Raw genomic sequence first — 19,151 nt, forward strand, 5'->3', positions numbered from 1 at the left:
ACGAGATAACCTGATCTGAAGTCAATATTCACCTCCGTTTTACGGCATTTCCGCAACGTGAATGTGATATTTAATAATTCATAAGTCGCGTATCGGTACGTACGTACCTGTAACTGTAGTACATCAAAGATTCCACGTTAAAGTACCAAAATTTGTATTCACTCGGGGCATCGTACGTAACCGGGCCGCATTGGACGGGTTACGGCAGAAAGGTCAGATGTTATGGCCTATATTATCATGATTGTTTGCCAAGAGGATTCCATTCGAAGGCCTAAGGGATTCTTTTGTTGATTATATTACCCCGGCATAATGTGTTATCTTGAAGGCCTCAAGAAACTAGACCGGTTTGTTTAAAATGTAGGTATCAGCCTTTGTACCTATGCAGTACTTTTGACATTATAATCCAGGCACTTGTGACAAGTGAAAGTCTTTCAGCCCACCTTCAGCATAGCATAAACGTTTTTATGGCCGGACAAAATGTAGTTAAGCAATTACACTGTAATTTTAGCTTTGGCAAACCATTACAACCGGTATGAAAAGTTTTAGACCCGGTTTAAGCAGTAGAATGCTCTTTAGCGTGAATGCATGGTCAACTTAAATGCCATCTTTAAAGAAACATTGATTGAACAGCTTCACTTTATAGCACATTTTTCAAAGTGTTAGGTATGATTCGCAGCTAAAAACCCTGAAGTGTCAATCAGTTATACAAGATCAAAATGGTCTCGTGTATATTAGTTTATAGATATTAGTATAAGCCCGTAAACAACATGGCCCGTCCAGGCCATATTGTTTGCTTATGCTTACGCAAAGTCGCTTAACATTGTGCCTTTGCGTACCTACTGGCATCTCGATCGCTGCACATTGATAAGGATTTTAAGACTTTGTTCGAGGTTGAACCTACAATTTGACACGTAGAAAACCCTAGGAATAGAAATAGGCAATTTTCAAAAACCCACCTCCTGGAGGAGGGAGAAGAAATGAAACATGCATGCAGATCTAACCCCATGCGGGAGGAAACTCGCGGAGAGCTAGTATTTTATAAATGCTTATTTTTATTTTAAACACCGTTTTAGTCCTAAAATTCGTGAATCAAATTGCTTTTGCTTTTTCTGCATGGTATGTGTTATGAGTTTTGCACAAATGCATCTACAAAATCTACATGTATCTCGATCATGCAACGGAAAGTTTTGAAATAGCACTGCAGTTTAGTTTCCCTTCGTGGAGCAAGGTGTTGCAGATTTAAATCGACGACAGGCAATCGTTGAGAGAAGCTATAAATAAGTAAAAAAAAAACCATACGACGAGTTAAGATTTGTACTACCACTGCGCCGTTAACTCACGCGCGAGAATAGTCAACTTTTAATTAGATTTAGAACTAGGTGGAATTCATTCTTATTGTAATAAAAATATGAAGTCAATTAAAATCCTCAGAAACGTCTGCAAATTAAATATACCTATTTTCCTTAAGCTGTATAATGAAGGTAATATTAAATTTGAAAGGGTTTCCTGCGTATTCAACTTCTGGAAACGTTAATAGGATGTAATTGTCCTGAAATCAGCGAAAACGTGCTCGCTTTATGAATGCAGGGCCATTTAGAATCGGGATCAATCCTCTAATGGATGACGGCGCGGTATTGTGGTATCGATAAACTGTATGCTCGCTCCCAGTATAAAGTGTAGTTTAGTTTTCAACGATTGACTAAAATTGATGATTGTTTTAATCAATATCGATAATTTACCAACCAGGACAGCGTGCATTTAATTGATTACGAGGCGTCAGCGACAAAAACACATACTCCCAATATAATACGAATGGTGCATTACATCACATTGCCACAAATAAGAGAGCCTTTTGTAAACTCTTCGAAATGGGGCTCACAAATCAAAACTAATCTAATCTTAATAGGTCATTAAGCACGTCTGTACCTATATATGTATAATAAATTCAGATATTTTTCTTTTGTCCTTACTAGTTTTTTTTGGCGTGCTACATTGTTATGGGGAACTTTATTCTTAGTTCGCATACACAATACCTATAATACAAAGCTTCGCGGCGGTCACAAGTCACAAATTACTGACCCGGTTTAAAAATATTCATTATTCAAACAAAAGCCTTCCACCGGCGTTGTTAAAAGAACGAATTTAATCTCGACTGGAACACAGCCCTATTAAAATTACCACGGATTTGTTCTCGAAATCCAATTTAAAATGTAAGTATAATAGCAGTTATTGCGTTGGAAATTACGTGCTTATTTGCCAGTATTAGCCAATCAATCGTAACATTGATCACGACCATAATTAGTAACTAATTATATTTTTGGGGGTGGTTCCAAATGTTCCGATTTTAGGTATACATTCATAATGTTAATACGTTTGCCCCTAACATCAGCCTTTCAGTATAACGCTTAATCACGCAGTACATCACCGGAATGAGAGTGAATTTTCTTTCAATACCCGTACAGTCGTAGACGTGTGTCAACCAGTGCTTTAGCAATATAATCAATGAATCACACTCAGCGGGATCCCAGTATCATGCAGACCAGAGGGCCTACCGCGAACACCAAAGTTCGCAAATTGCGGGCATCTTTCTCTTTTACTCCTAAGGCGTAGGTAATTAGGGTGACAGATAAAAATGCTTGCAATTTGCGAACTTCAGTGTTCGCGGTAGGCCCGCAGATACGCACTAAATATCAGTAAAGCAGACAATCAAAGTAGAACGTAACAAAAGAATGACAATATTATTGTTAGATAATGTCATTCTTCCCTACAGCTTACTAATACATTTATTGACACTTACTCTCGCGTTCATTGGAGTAAGTATGCACTTCGACAAAGGCTTTGTTTTCGTAAGGTAGCGAGGCGCAGTGCTATCTCCGCTGCATTTGACTGGGCCCGTGCCCGGTGCGGAGGGCCGCTGAGTAGCTCTTGTTTTATTCACAACATAATAAAGGCGAGGACGGTGTCGCGGAACGCTCTTGGGGTTCCGTGACGGAATCGTTATGGTTCACCGAAACATATTGTTACTAATTTACAACAAATGTAAATATTTCAGTGGACTTGAAAAATTGAACATCACGCAGTTAAATTATGTATTTGTGAGAATTGTCTATTATGCGACTTAAATTTTATCGTCGAATTGTGTAGTTAACTGGCTAATAAATAATTTACTAGATGAGAAAATGGGTTGTTTCAAATATCGAGGCCGAGCCTTCCTATAGTCATGGTTCGTTAGGAATTACACGAAGAAACTGCAGTGATTTATGGTAACATTCCATTTCTAACCGCAGCTGCAGTACTGTTCATTTTACTATGGAAATTGACAATGACAGCGACGCGTTCAGTACCGGTAGTGCAGCTGCGGTTAGAAATGGAATGTTACCATTAACGCTCGCCCGCTCGACGAAATAGTGCTAAACTATTTATTGTACTTTCATCAACACATATTTTCAGCCCTTATCTTGTTGCAATAAGATTTATGAATGATTAGTGGTTACTCAGTTGTAAAAACCACAAAATACGTAAGGCGTAACAACATCTTCTCAGGTATACATTTCCGCCCAGCATCATTTCTATTTAACCTCAATCAAATCCATATGGTGATGTGAAAATATGTGCGCAAGTTCCGCTGTCACACGGAGCACGCCCACGCCTGAACCATGCAAGTGTGCCTGCTGTTGTCAACCCATTCGACATGGTCTACTTAATTCTAAACAGGCATTTACTATGGTTCCCCTCCCTGCGTGCCTTATACTATGTGCATTGAAGTATTTTTAAGCATCCTAAGACTTAATAGCCTCTGGCAAGAAAACTTTACAGTCTAAAAAATCCGGACCTAATGCACTTGTGTTGTTTTTTAGTATTTGAATTTTAAAAATAAGCCGGTAGGAATTGCCGGTCGCGTAGATCGATAAGGCTGAGATGATGAGACTAAACGAAAAAAAAAAAAAAAAAACAAGCTCATGGATACTTTAAGCTTTCATACTAAAGCTACGCTTACAGCCCGTAGCATGATAAAATATATTTATAGCGTAAAATAAATAATGGCTACAAATATAATGACCACCAAAAAATACTTTGGTACCCTAAATAAAAAAATCATGCTTACCAAAAAAAATTACTGAACACCAAAAAAATAAGGCCTAAAATTACAAATGTACCACCATTTTAATTACGACTGCACTTCAAATTGTATTCGAATCAGGCGCGGATCCAGCCCTCAAAAAGGGTTGTGGTCACAGCCACTCCAAAAACAGCCAAGTGCGAGTGGAGGGTACCTGATGATCCCCGACCAATAAATTCGCAGAGGGATCGCAAGCGATTTATTTCAGTCTACTTATACACACTTAGATAGATTACTACGCTAAAAAACTAAAAACTAAGCTAGAAATAATTGCCCCTGTTAGTAAATATATAATTCTTGCAAATAATTAGGGCACTGTATTCAGCTGGGGTACCTAGCCTAATAATTCTCCGACCAATTTTTAGCAAATTGTCGATTCGCTTACAACGTTTCGCCGAAAATGGTTTCGCAGAGTCAATTATTCGTAGATGTAACTTTTGGTCGACTAACTTTTGGTAGACTCTTGATTCACATATCATTCAGATCGCTTCTGTGTACATAAATTAGCAGACCAATTTGGTAGAGTAATCTTTTCATCAAGCAACCTTCAGTCGAGTAACGTTATATAACTTTTTGTAAAGTTTTTGTCAAGTGGCACTCGATCACACTACATATAAGTATTGCATGTGGACGGTTTTGCCTGTGGACACTGCCGGTATTTAAAGAACTACTAACGATAGATAGACTACCATCGTGAACTTAAAAAAATGCATTTTCTTATGGCTCCTCTACACGATGGGCCAACGCCGGCCACTACAAGGGACGCAGCCAGGGCCGGATTAAGCATGTGGCCCTAGGCAGTGCGAGGCACGGGGCCCCTTACAGTCAATTCTGCACACACAATATTCAGTACAGGGAAATAAGTTTGAGTTTTTAATTTATATACAATAACAATTTTGATAGCACTCGCAGAGCAAGTGTTATTTTAATCTTCAAAACTTCTATGAAATTATGACTTATAATTAGCACTTGCACTGCGTATGCAAGAAAAGTCTGCAAAATCATTGGTCTTACTCTATTCATTTACTAGTCACAAGCTAATATGTAGATACAGGGTCATCTAAAGAACAAAAAGAAACGCGAGCACAGCGAGCGCGAAATTTTCTGTTAACTATATCGCAAAAAGGCCGGGTATCAATCTTCATCTGGGCCTAAGACTCCGAAGTGAAGCGAAGTTAGGACACCCTGACTAACGAAAAATCAAGCTTTATTCGTCTAAAGCTTTGCATACTAAACGATGATTTCGAGGTCTTTGTAGACCCTGGAGACAATATCAAGTCCATAATAATTGCTGAAAAGTTGTACCAAAAATATTGTCCATAGGTACAAACCCTGCCTATACAAACAGTAGTTGTACCTATGAACAAAAATATCAATTTTAACATTTATTTTATATCTATGGTTCCTATTTAGCTAACGTGGGAAAACTAGTCTGCAATTATAGACTATATAATAATTATTCAAAAGAAATAAATAAGTTTATGACATTGTCAATAGTTTATGATTTATGAACAAAATAAGGCCAAAATCTGGAAAATGTCTACATGTAGAGCACTTGCCCCTACACTTAAGTAGTCGGAATTTTACCAAAAATGGCATGCGATTTTTGTAAGGTCTATGGAGCCCTTTCCATGCCCATATAGACCTGTGGCCTATTTTATAAAGCTACAAGTTACAATTTACAAGCGGAAGTCTCGTTCTAAAACATAGGGTTAGAAAGAGACTTCCGCTTGTAAATTGTAACTTGTAGCTTTATAAAATGGGCCACTGCGCTCTAAAACTCCTATGACAGTCAAAGTCAATTAGAAGCTGGCATGGCACGTTTAAAATTTAAATTTAAGACTTCATAAGTTAACAATTTAAAAAAAATGCTGTTTATATTCTGTATCACTAATAATTTGAGTTGTCAGCTGATACTAAATACTTATGACAGGTAGTTCTATTTAACTAAGTACCTTCATAGGTATATAGGTACCTACCGTGTTTCAGCCAATGGTTAATTTACTCGGGCAATTTTAACTTTTACCAAACTCAACGATCATTCTACGATAAGTAAATCTGCTTACCTATCGATCAACTGACTACCTACTCTGTGTATTTATATGTACCTAATGAAATTCTATCAAATGTTCCTCTGCCAAAGCGTCTGCGAAACAAAAATCGGCGTAATTCTACTCGGGGAAACAATCGGGCACCCTATTAGGGTTGTGGGCATGCCCACCGTGCCCACAACGGTGGATCCGCGCCTGATTCGAATACCAAATATATTGAATGATTACCAAAAATCATTAATGATCACCAAATCTTGAAGACCAAATAAATGCGATATTTTCACCTAAATAAACCACTATGATACCAAAAAATTTATACATATTACCAAATAAAGTAAAATGATGCCAAAATTACTAGCCCCTCCCGCTCAACCCCCGTACCCCGCACCGCATAACTTAGGTAGGCATACTGAAATGCTACTAGAAAAGTATGTTAGGTTAGGTTTGTACTGCTATCAGTTAAGTGGGCTAGGTTAACACTGCGACCCTTACAGAAACGAATTGCTACTAGAAAAGTGGGTTAGGTTAGGTTTAAACTGCGACCCTTACAGAAAAGAAATGCTACTAGAAAAGTGGGTTAGGTTAGGTTTGAACTGCGAACCTTACAGAAACGAAATGCTACTAGAAAAGTGGGTTAGGTTAGGTTTGAATTGTGACCCTTACAGAAACGAAATTCTACTAGAAAAGTGGGTTAGGTTAGGTTTGAACTGCGACCCTTCCAGATAAGAAATGCTACTAGAAAAGTGGGTTAGGTTAGGTTTGAACTGCGAACCATACAGTAAACGAAATGTTACTAGAAAAGTGGGTTAGGTTAGGTTTGAACTGCAACCCATACAGAAACGAAATGCTACTAGAAAATTTTGCTTTGCTTTAATAGGATAGCAAGATTTAAAAATTTGGTTATAATTTTACATTAAAATGGAGTTCTAATTTTGGTGGTCATTTACTATTTTTGGGTTTACAATGATTATTTTGGTGTCATTTTATTTAATAGGATAGCACGATGTAAAAATTTGGTTCTCAATTGACATTAAATTGGGGTTTGAAATTTGGTAATTATTTACAATTTTTGGGTTAATAATGATTAATTTGGTGTCATTTCCTTTAATAGGATAGTAAAATGTAATAAAATTGGTAATCATTTCACATTAAAATGGTGTTACAATTTTGGTGATCATTCATTATTTTAGGGTGGTAAAGTAGATTTTTTTGGTATTAAATTTTATTAAATCTGGTGGTCAGTTAAATAGCAGCCATAAATAATTAAAGGTTGGAAGAAAATGTTTCATGATTATTAGTTTAACTGTATCATAATTTCTTCATACTGTGCAAAGTTATCAAAATAGGCCTAGGTATTCGAATTTTAGTTATTCGATCTGTTTCCGATATGATCTGATAAAAACGTCACTTTTGACACTGACAGTTCAGTATCATATCGGAAACAGATCGAATAGCTAAAATTGGACTACGCCTATGGCTGGTTCCATGGGGAAGAGGACCTTTGACAAGTATAGTTATCAAGTGTATTGTGATAGACATGACCTTTCTGAAATAGAGGGTTTCCCTTATACCCCGGCGGCCCCTGATCATGTTGTGTGTAATGCGGACTGACGTTTAAGATCGCTATCGGACTCGTGTTGTGTACTTCTGCTGTATGGGAAACGTTTTCCACGTTTTTATGATTGAATGGATGATCAATACCGAACTGAATGGATGTTGATTATCTGTCACTTTATGTAAGTGTCTGAAACATACATGAACTGTTTAAGTGTACAGTTGCCTCCAGAAACTCGCGAACTAAATTGACATGAGTTTGACAAATAAAATGATACCAGGCCCCAATTTCACATCGGTGACAGGTGCGACGAATTGTAAAATCACTATTGCTGACGTCACAGGCATCCATGGGCTACGATTACCACTTACCATCAGGCGGGCCGTATTCCTGTTTGCCACCATCATTGTATTATTTAAAAAAACTTTATTATATCGGAAAAAAACAGACATTACTCCTGCGAAGTTTCTGACAATTGTCAAAGATTTAGAAGAATTGTAGGTAATTCTTGACAGGTAATGAGTTATATGTCGGAATTTCGTGACAATTGTAGTGTTTCTTGTGACAATAGTCATAAACTTAGCAAGAGAAATATCTGTTTTTTTCCGATATCATAAAGTTTTTTTTAATAATACAATGATGGTGGCAAACAGGAATACGGCCCGCCCGATGGTAAGCGGTAACCGTAGTTCATGGATGCCTGTGACGTCAGCAACAGTGATTTTACAATTCGTCGCACCTGTCACGTTGGTGAAACAGGGGCCAGGAATAGCAAAGAAAAAATAGTCAGGGGTCTATGTCGATAAAATGATATCGATAAGTAAGATGCACTTACTACTCATTATGATAATTATAAAGGGGCACAAACGATTTCGATTTGTATGAATGTGACGAGAAAAGTGGTTGATTCGATTGTAGGATTGTGACGTTATCAATCAAATCAGGAGGTGCGGATGTGCAACTGACAAATTTCAATCTTAAGACGAAACAGGAGCTGAGTTTAAATATACCCATCTCGCTAAGGGAAGCGACTCCTAAGTGCGATAAGGACAAGGCGAAAAATCCTGCGTAAAAATCTCAAAAATCGAGGTTTCTTACTCGACTGTTTCCTCCTCCAAAACTTAACCAATCGTAACCAAATTTGGAAATCTAAATGATTATTAAATTATCTGTGCCAGACCGTTTTGGTTTTCTGGCTAATTGATATCAGTTTTGAATACTACGCCTCTCATTGCGGCATAGTCAATGAGGCCATTTTGGAAAGGCTCTAGCGCCTTAAAAACAAAAATATAAATAAAAGCAAAACGGTCCGACACAGATATTGAGATATTGACAATATTAATCGGTGTTGAAAAAATCATTGCTCTAGCTAGCATCAAAACCCACGGAGGAAACAGTCGAGTACGTTTGTATGGAGAGATAACCATTCCTGTTGGCTCTTAATATGCAGGTTTAGGGGCAAGTTGTTTATATCAAGAGGTCGCGGTTGTCGCCATAAATCTAAAATTGGTGATTTAATTTTATGCAATGTGACCGGTAGATGAGATTGATCGATAAATAAAGTTAGACCAAGAAAAGTCTCCAGCGATTTTGATAGACCACGCAGTGCAACTGTTATTTAATATCTACGTCATAATTTCATAGAATTTTGACGTTTGAAATGATACTTGCACTGCGTGGGCTATTAAAATCGCTGCTGACTTTTATTGGTCTAACTGTATTTAAATTCTGACCTATTTGTTAACTTGAATGTCCAGTTTAGGGACTGGTCTTCTTTACAATTAAAGCAATAGGGATCACCGAGACGATTTAATTTTTACGTCCACACCACACAAAATAAATGAGAAATCTTATTTCCCCGTCTGGGTCGGCCTTATTTGTATTTTAAGCCAAAATCACTATTTCTATGATATCACCTACAACTTGTTATTCTAGCTGTAAGTTTTCCTAACAAATAAAATAAAATAAATATAATAAAATATTTATTTAATTACCTACAATATGTTTATCCAATATCCTTGTATCTATTACTATAAAATTGCATAATTTTCGAAATACCAAGTAACAATTGTAAAGTAATTTAAATTACTTAAAGATACATTTTAAACTGACCGCGCTACAGTAGCGCTGTTAGCGGTGAATTCTCGCGATATTCTCTAATTCAAACTTTTTTGAAAATATCGATACGTACAGCACTGGCCAAACTGTGGTATCATTTGTGCACATTGACCTGTCAATTTAGTTCGCGAGATTCTGGAGGCAACCTTAGGTATACACAAAGAAATGTGGACTCTTAAAGTAGTGGTAAAATCCAATTCGTTTGTTGCGAGAGGCAGTTTTTTAAAAGGTGCTTTTCTCTTCCATAATAAGACAGATAATTGTTTTACTGATAATGTCGAAGTCTAGAACTTTTTGTGTAACACAATACGCAACTTTCTAATAACTTAATTTAAAGTCTTTGATTTACCATTGTTGCCTCTCTTTCGCAGAACATTCAATGCCTTAGGGGTCAGCATAAAATATCAGAATTGGTTAAACTTCTGAAATAAACAGTTTGTTTTTGTGCAACGGCTCTACACAATAAAGTTGTGACAGATATTCTGAAAGCATTTTCCTGTTCGATTTTGAAGTTGAGTGCACCTATACACGTATAATTTATAGTTCGTGAAATATTAAAGCCATCAGAGAAGGACAATGGACAAAACTTGCTTATCGTTGTTGAATTTTGTTATTCTCGGCCTACTTTCAGTTCAGCCGGCCTAGCCAAGGTGACAATCGCTAATATCGCTTCGACAACGAAACGCTTTGTATCTCTCTATCACTCTTCCATATTAGTCCGACAGTGACAGTTGTGTTTCGATCGCTATGGAGCGTAAGCGATTGGCACGTTGGCTACGCGGCCAGGTCGCGGGCCAATGTGTATGCAGATCGCGTCGTTCGTATTCCTCGTTATTATCATCAGCATTCCTGCCATGAAAATCAATACAGTACTAATATGGAGGGCAGTACGAGGAAAGGAAAACCAAGAAAAAGGTGGATGGACTGTGTGAGAGATGATATGAAAAGAATGCTAGTGAATGATGAAATGACGGGCGACAGAGAAGTGTGGAAGAGAAAGACATGCTGCGCCGACCCCAAGTGAATGGGACAAGGGCAAGAGAATGATGACTAAACGTTAAAGTACTTATAGCGTTATTCATAAACGCGGCACTGGCCTGAATTAGCTATGGATCGCTTGTCTTTATCTGTCATTTTGACTTATGTATTTGTAAGAAAGGGATAAAACGTAATTTAACTAAATGGGGCTGTAATTTTTTATGAATAAGGGGGTTGTTCATTTTATCCATTAAGTTCTTAATGGTAAACACGGCGAATCTTCATGAACTTTTCAAATACTACCTATTCTTAAAGGCCCACAATCCTCATAGCCGTTAGATTGTTCATCTTCATCATAACATAACATCAACCGGAAGACTTTGAATGTCGGAGGAAGGCCTGTAACACCTTTGAAATTATAAGCGTCCGTAAGCTGCGGTGTCCGTTCGCTTCGTTTGTGAAACCCCTACTTACTTATTATAGTCAGACCGTAAAAAGTCTGCAGCGATTTTGATAGCCCACGCAGTGCAAGTGTCATTTTAAACGTCAAAGTTCTATGAAATTATAACGTATACATAACACTTACACTGCGTGGGCTATCAAATCCGCTGCAGACTTTGTTTGGTCCGACTCTACACATTGGATACATGCTTATATATGTACTCGTTTTCATGTTCGTTTCGTTCGTTTCGGGTCAAGGAGAATGTAAATTGAAAGACAATTTTAATTTGATGGTATCGACGGTTTATGAAATGTCGCGGTGTTTGTGGAGCCACAGGTGGGGTAATTACGCGTATAAGTCACGCAGGCACGCGACAGTACCATCGGGTGTACCGGCGCAAGACGGGCGGGCGCCGGGCGCGGCATCGCGTCGCGTCGCCCGACCACAAGTGTTCATTACTGCAAGTAAACGAAAACCACAAACTTTGTTTATGCGCGCGGGACGCCATACCATGCCGCACCTATCTCCGCTCAACCTGTGCTCGGCGTAGTGTTGATTAATTATGCGAAAACCTTTGTGTAGTTGTGTCGACTTTATAGTGTTCTAGATAAAACAACAAAAAACATAAAACAATACTTAGTTTAGTTTTCACGACTACAGTTAGCTAGGAAACCTGAATGACCCACTGAACCATTTAGTTAGTGTATAATTTAGTAGACGATCGAGGGTAAAGACTTTGTTACTCGAACAATATCAGCGTCGAGCTGGGCTTTTGACCCGCTCAATAGTGTTTGTACAGCGAGACCGTGCCCAAACTAAATAACGGACTTCTTTCCTTGTCACTGCGATCCCGTAGTAGTTACCATTAACACAGTTTTCTAGGTTAATGAATATAATTTAGAACCATACCCAACTTTGAGGAAGTGCATTTGATTGTAACTTTTCAGCGCTTTCTTAATCAAAATATTAGTCAATCATTTGGACTTTTTTGATATCCGAAATCTAAACCCATTACATTCATTTTAAACCTTCGGACAGATTATACATTAATAAAAATATTCACTTCAAAACAGAAAATAAAGTGTAAATAAAATGGAGGCAGTTATGACTCTCGTATTGTTGAACAGTGGCCCCGTTGCACTTCATTAAAGAGTCCTCCATTAGTGCTTGCACAATGGTTTCGTTAAACTTTTATCCCCTTCATAGGGGCGGATACCATCGATACCTTCCGCTACTTAATTACTGATACAACACTTGCTTAAGGAGAAGCTCTGCAATATTTCTTTTGTCTAAAACGCTTGGAAATATTGCAGATGTAATCGATAGAAACACCTTTTCTAGTCAGAAAGGAACGTTAATTGAATTTCCCTCTACCGTCCATCATAATAATAAAGTTGGCCCGCATCCAACTAGCTAGATTCGTAGACAGAAAACTGAGCTGGTGCCTTTACCTTAAAACATTATTGCATTGCTTATGAGCGTCTAGTGCTATATAGTAGCGGTAGTATTGAATTCAGTTTCATTTGGATCGCCGCATTGGAACCACGTGGGAAAACTAACACACCAACCGCCGCTGCAGTATCCAGTATGACTTCGGCAAAGAGATCGCTGTTCCTCAAAAATGTTGATGAACAGATCTTTTAGTTCCAGGCTTCGAAACGGAAAAAAGGAAATTGTTCTTGGTAATAACACCTAGCTTATTCAATTTTATGACTTGCGTTGCGTCGCTTTCGCATTCGCACACATCCATTTTTAGCATTTTAGCTGTAGGTAGTGTCATCACATCAGCATCACAGAACCATGCCGCAGGTATAAAGACTAGGCTTCCAAATTGATTGACTGTTGAAAAGCTGAGGAGCTCTGAACGTATATTTATTTATTTTGTGTTGCTCCAGCATATTACAAAAGGCACTTCACGACCCGAGACCTTTGTCAGCCAAACTTGTACATGGCTTTACGGGGGTTACGTACTACGCTTTTATTATTTTTCTTAGATCGCGCGACAAATATCACTTTATCAACCTATTAGTTCAGCAGTTTTCACTTTGAATAACATCGATCACACGAAAGTGTTGGCAGTGTAATGTAATGTCACAGTCTGATTTAAATAATTTACGCGACATTGTAGTTATCATTAAACTTATAATATCTATAAAATATGCTGTACATTATCTTAATACATAGGTAATTAATAATTTATCAAAACAGTGTAATACCGGACAATTTTATATTGTCGTGATCCCACTCGACGTGGGGTGAAGTCTTCATAAATAGTTTATGTTTGAATGACTGCAAGTCGCTTATTGATTTTGCCTCCAAGTGGAACCCGACGTGCGGCTAGGAAAGCTATTTAGAATGCTGTCAAACGGACGTGGCGACAGCTGACTAGACCCGAACAAAACTCCTTTCCGTCTACCAAATCGCACATAGTAAATACTCCACATTTGTTGTTAAAGTTTACCTTTGTACGCGCTCTCGGCGTACATCGGTACTTTGTTTGTCCCTACAAGCGCCGGAATTGGTGCGCATGTTTAACCAGGTTTGCGGTCACGATATATTACATATAAGTGAGGCATACATAAAAAGGTTGTGGAAATAATGCTTTTATTGTATTTTCTCCGCGAAGCATTAAAAGGTGTAGGAAGCGCGGTGTTTCGATGAGTTGTCAATTAATAATGGCTGATCGCTTTTGTTCGTTGGATCGATCAGCACATCAGCGGCTCTGTTTGCTGTTATGATTGATTTACCGCCGCCGAATCAAATTGAAAATGAGATTAGGAGATTTCGCGTGACCCGTCCTTTCTCATGCTTTCGAATTTTATTTTCAACCGCCCAACAAACAAGAAATTCTACCAGGCTGCTATACAGCTTTTACCTAGTTATAGTTCGTTTTTTTTAGCATTAGAAATAAGGTAAACAATCTTGATGTGTCTTTTAATAGAAAAACAAATATGTAACAATAATGAATCTAATACGATCATTTATATTCTTCTGCTTTCATAAGTAATAGTTTTTGATTTTTAAAAAGCGTTTTTCAATTAAAAGACATGTCAAGATCGCTTACCTTCTTGCAAGTTCTTTCTAATGCTAAAAAAAACGAACTATAGGTTAGGTCAAATCTAACATTTTTATTACATTACTCTTCAAAACTTCTAAAAAGTAATACTACTATTGAATTTACGTATATTTTTTTATGTTCTCGATATCTCGGTACTATTCACAAAGTTACTGATCTGCTGCGAGTTTTAATTTAAAAGTTTTCAAAGTTTAAAACTTTTTAAATATTTGACTTCTTAATGTGAATTTAAATTTCCATTACATTTAGTAACTTAAAAGACCGATAAAAGAAAATTAAATATCGTAGGCATTCAAGATAGACTTCTAAACGCATTTTCGTCGCCAGATAAAATGTCAAACTCCGTTCAAAGCTATCAAAGATAATATTATAGGCCAAGCAATAAGAAGTTATAGAGGGAAATGCTAGGAACACAATTTTTGACTACGTAACTTTGTTTGGACTAGTTAGGAGGTGAACATATCAAAAGTCCCCGGCCGTAGCCCCGGTGCTGGGGGGTAGAGGGGGGAAAGAAGGTCTCATTTTTCGGTTTTTCACTTATATCTTGGAAATTTTGCGTCCTAGCGACATGACTACTAAGACAAACCAAAAGCTGATAAAATTTGTTACAAGTTTTTTTCAGTCAAGTTTTTCGATATCTTGAATAGTTTTTGAGATATCCGCTCTTGAAAGTTTATTTAGGGCTTTCAATTTTATCTTGATATCTACATTAGTGACGCTGCTAGACCGTGTTTGGTATCATTTTCGTATAAATCTGGGGTGCTGAATTCAGTTTTGGTATCACATTGACATCATTCCTAAGAAAAAACATATAAACTTTAAACAAATACCTTTTTTTTTTAATTCCTCTTCACGCTTAAACCGCTCAACCGATTGAATTGAAATTTGGTATACAGATATTTCGAGTCCCAAGACAGGACATAAGATACTTTTTATCTCAATAATCATCCTTTGAAGTTGTGAAATGGAGTATGGGGGGAATTCAACTTCGTCGACGAAACTGAATTCCTGAGGTTAATACTGCTCAAGGTAAGGTTTGAAGTCATGTTTGGTATCACTTTCATCTAAATCACAGATGTATTCCGTCCTAAATTTCATCTAAACCGGTTCAGCGGTTATTGACTCCCCATACAAACTTCCACCCCACTTTTCACACCCTCAAAAGATGCTTTTGGTTATTAAAACTATCCTATGTTCTGTGTCGAGACTGAAACTATTTCTATACCAAATTTCAATGAAATTGGTTCAGCAATTTAAGCGTGAAGAGGGATTTAAAAAAAAATATTTTTTTAAATTTTGGTTTTACTTCGGAATAGTGTCAATGTGATATCATAAATGAATTCAGCACTCCCGATTTATACGAAAATGATACCAAACATGGCCTAACAGCTTCACTGACGTAGATATCAAGATAAAATTAAAATCCCTAAATAAACTTTCAAGAGCGGGTATCTCAAAAACTATTCATGATATCGAAAAACTTGACTGGATAAAACTTGTAACTAATTTTATCAGCTTTCGGTTTGTCTTAGTAGTCATGTCGCTAAGACGCAAAGTTTCCAAGATATCAATGAAAAACCGAAAAATTCGACCTTCTTACCCCCCTCTACCCCCCAGCAGCTGGGCTACAGCCGGGGACTTTTGATATGTTCACCTCCTAACTAGTCCAAACAAAGTTACGGAGTCAAAAATTGTGTTCCTAGCATTTCCCTCTACAACGTTTTTTGAGCATTCATTTCCTGACCTATTAGCCTATAGCCATATACGAACTTTAAAAGTCAACGGTCCGACACCGCCCTAATTTGTTTGTCTCTCACCTCACTGATTACCTGCACGAAGTTTCTGATTGCTAGGGCATTGATCAATCTGGGTGAGATGATATATAAAATTCTTCAATAATTTTTGCCCATTTTAAATGCCGATAAACTTCGTGCTTGTTATTGTTATACTAGCTTTTGCCCGCGACTTCGTCTGCGTGGAGTTAGTACTTTGGGTTGCTTATTTTTTACCCAATCTGCTTTTTATAGATTCCCCACATAAACTTCCACCCCCCTTTCCACCCACTTAAAGGGTGATTTCTGTGATAAAAACTACCCTGTGTCCTTCCTCGGGACTCAAACTATCTTCATACCAAATTTCAACTAAATCGGTTCAGCGGTTTAAGCGTGAAGAGGTAACAGACAGACAGACAGACACACTTTCGCATTTATAATATTGGTATGGATTATGTTACCAGTTAAGAGGAAAGGGGACGACCGCTACTCCATACAGATGTAGTCTCCAGTAGTGCCTTAAAGTAGAATCTTCTCACGTCTAAACACTACTACGTCTACTATCTACATCAATCACTAGCGACCCGCCCCGGCTTCGCACGGGTTAACAAATTATACACCTAAACCTTCTTCAAGAATCACTCTATTGATAAGTTAAAACCGTATGAAACTCCGTTTAGTAGTTTTTGAGTTTATCGCGAACAAATACAAATACACAAACAGACAAATGCGTAGGGGGACTTTGTTTTATAACTTATAAGGTGTAGTGATAAACTGAAAAAGAAGCCATTCGAAAGAAACCGAAGATCGTCGTTGGTCGAGAAGTCGTTTAATAGTGCGAGAGGTATTGGTGTGACTGTGACAGTTATCGCATGAAGATTTTTATGTTAAATATTTACTTAACGTTCAAACGAATGGTATTTATACTTTTCTCAAGTTCTTCACGCCCACAACGTAGACTACGAGTCTAAGTAGAAGGAAGTCTCTTTAAACTCCGCCCGCCGTTTGGAAAATTATGTAAATTCTACGAAAGCGGGGAAACGGTTAGTGTGTCACGGCTACTACGCCCGCTGGTGCTGCACCCAGTTCGTAGCAAATTAACGTTTCAGCGCTACAACAAATTAGTCTACGAAATGTCGTAGCCCGTAGCTCTCGTATTCGTAGCAGCAGTAAGTCGGGCGACAGCACTGTAGACGCTAATGATGTTGACACTAGAGGCGCGCTTGTCTACCTGACCCCGCCCCCCGCGGGGTCGAGTGCTCTCAGACCCGCGATACCACTAAATGGAACGCGTCTCTAATACGAGTATGTGCCCTAACACTTCCTGCTGAACAGGACAAATATGGCAATGCCTTTTCGAGGACGCAAATGCTATTCTTTCGGTCACGAGTGCTAAAAGGTTTCCATATGATAAAAGTAAATTGATTCATTCGTCGCAGCAGTTGAATAAACTGAGTTATTTGTTTATTGATTATTATAATCGATATCCTCGCTAATGACACGTACACTGCAGTACGTACAATAGAGCGGTCAATACCGCTTGTAGATGTACCAAATTCGTTTTATCTTCGGCGCGGTGAGTGGAGGGGGTCGGCAAGCAATTAACGTCACTTATGTTATGCACTAAATAGTTCCTTGCACGAAGGAGCCACTCGCATGCTGTAATTAACTTACTTTAATTAAGGCTCTGCAAATGAAATCTTCCGCTACTTTGTCGCCTAAATGGGACCAGTTAAAATTTGACATTTAGCGTAATTTTGTACCGTGCTAAATTTTAACCTCTACACTGAACTACACTTTAGAGTTCATATTACTGTACGTAAAGCGAGTTAGTTGCGGTGTATGTGTCATCGTAACAACCTGTTTTTAGTGAAAAGCTTTTTCCCTAGTTAAAACTAGTTTTCCGAATTGCCTCAGTGAAAACGCGTTCTCCCTAATTTTCTGTCAGGCCTCGATGAAAACTAGTTTGGACTGGGATTTTTCAGTCATAACTTGTATTCGTAAAGTCTCTTGGTGAAGGATTACACTTATTATACAAAATTTATTTTACTTTATAGGTAAAACTAGTTTTCACTGTATTCTGCCAGAGACGAAAGATAGGTGCGACGACGAGCGAGCTACTCTCTCCTCGCTACTATTTTGTTGAACTGCACAATACTATAATGAAATTAACAATACTATAACGGAAAACAAACATACACACATGTGACTGTTTACTCGTACTTGTGGTCCTAAATTGCAAATCTATACATTGTGACCAATGATTGAAAGCGGACTCGGGTCTAAGTATATCACATCGGCTGCTCAACTTAATACATACTACACTTATTAGTGCCAATCGAAGACGCTCTATCGATTATTATAATCTTACAAACTTCACCAATAAAAATACGGTAACATTCTCAAATACCTACCGAATGCAAGGCCTAGATAGCGATACTTCTATTGGCATTTTGACGTGTTACGTATTGTTTTAATTTCACTTCAGTGCTCCTCCACTCATACACATTTCTCTCCATCCTTCTACATTCTTTATTATTATTCATTCTAGCGCCGTAAGTGAAACCTCGGTCGAGCTTTAAAGACTCAAGGCTTTTAGCGTGTACAGCAGTAGTAAGAAAGCTAATTTGCTCAAGTCTACAAGACTGCCGAGGCCTATCTCGCATCCGTCCCAACACTATTATTCACGGATGCCGGCACGAATAAAATTAACTAAAAGGGGTCGTTTCTCAGCAGCGGACTGTATTATACTTATTCGCTCATTTCAATTCATGTTGTGTTTGTTGAATCGGTACTATACCTGCGTTCTACCAGTATTTATACACGAATATTTTTTATCGGTGATCAGGAACCAATTTTTTATATATCAGTCATCGATGGCGATCGCATTTAACTATGGGCCTAACCCCGAAAGCACAAAAAAAACCGGGCAAGTGCGAGTCGGACCCGCGCATGAAGGGTTCCGTATCATAATGCAAAAAACGGTCACCCATCCAAGTACTGACCCCGCCCGACGTTGCTTAACTTTGGTCATAAATC

The 19,151-nt window shown here is 38.0% G+C and overlaps 1 protein-coding gene across 1 annotated transcript in view; it reads left to right on the forward strand.

The window, feature by feature from the left end:
- LOC134666186 (uncharacterized) overlaps positions 1-19,151 on the forward strand; it is a 129,806-nt gene that overhangs the window by 58,810 nt on the left and 51,845 nt on the right. The gene's annotated exons all lie outside the window — the stretch shown is intronic.

Source organism: Cydia fagiglandana, chromosome 7 (genome assembly GCF_963556715.1).
Source record: "Cydia fagiglandana chromosome 7, ilCydFagi1.1, whole genome shotgun sequence".
NCBI classification, from domain to species: Eukaryota; Metazoa; Arthropoda; class Insecta; order Lepidoptera; family Tortricidae; genus Cydia; species Cydia fagiglandana.